Source organism: Seriola lalandi, unplaced genomic scaffold, assembly GCF_002814215.2.
Source record: "Seriola lalandi dorsalis isolate HSWRI2012SDOR001 ecotype SW California unplaced genomic scaffold, Sedor1 jcf7180002009046, whole genome shotgun sequence".
Classification (NCBI taxonomy): domain Eukaryota; kingdom Metazoa; phylum Chordata; class Actinopteri; order Carangiformes; family Carangidae; genus Seriola; species Seriola lalandi.
The window spans coordinates 1-942 of NW_019479699.1; the positions used below are offsets into that span (position 1 = coordinate 1).

The window sequence follows — 942 nt, forward strand, 5'->3', positions numbered from 1 at the left end:
TGATTGAGAATGGCAAGGTACTCACCTACAAAGCACACACACACACACACACACACACACACACACACACACACACAAACACACACACAAACACACACACAAACACAGACACACACAAACACACACACAGACACACATTCATACACACAGCGTGAGCTCATGAACGGTATTCACACACAGAGAGAAGAGGAAATGCAGATAAATATAAACAGAGGGAAACACTGCACTAGTACATATACACATACAGAAAAATGAACTCAGCTGATGATGGCGACTTCCTGTCTTTCAGCTGGTCCAGCAGTGCAGCAGAGATTATTCTCGTAATGTGGCCAACATCATCGTGGAGCCTCCGTCGCCTCAGAGCTCTCCAGACAGCGATGGCTGCACACCAGTGAGACCACATTGCTTATATATTTATAGATAGATAGATAGATAATGTTCCTCACTGTCTTTCCATAGTGTTCTCACTTCATAGTTAGTATTAATTCTCTTCTCTTGCACCTTAATCGGGGCCATACCGCAGTGGGAGACTGTAGAGTAACTCCCCTCCTGCTATTTTTTGAATGATGCAACAGTCAAGTTAAATGGGCCTGCTCAGGATGCAGTAAAGTATAACAGAGGAAAAGCCCTCTGCTGTACTTTAATGTTAGCATTTAAACATGTCTTCACATGCTCTTATTATTGACTTAGAACATCAGTGTTAATATAGATATTAGTGCTTAAATATAGTGCAGTTTTTAATGCACCTGAAACCCCTTTTAATGTGTTCTCAGGAGCTGGAGAAAGCCGGCCTCTTGAACAAGACAAAGATTGCAGAGGGAGGCCGGAAACTGAGGTGAGGCCTCATGAGGCTGCTCCCATTAAAGAGCAAAAAAAAAAAGAAAGAAATTAGATTGCACCTGTTTCTATGAATATAGTGTTCAAGCAAATGAGGGCAAGTAT

At 42.1% G+C, this 942-nt stretch overlaps 1 long non-coding RNA gene across 1 annotated transcript; it reads left to right on the plus strand.

Moving 5' to 3' along the window:
• Nucleotides 1-2: 2 nt before the first annotated feature.
• Nucleotides 3-836, plus strand: LOC111672805 (uncharacterized). The gene is made up of 3 exons (XR_002762037.2): nt 3-17; nt 290-391; nt 774-836. It is a non-coding gene; the product is annotated as an uncharacterized LOC111672805 (long non-coding RNA).
• The last annotated feature ends 106 nt before the right edge of the window (nt 837-942 follow it).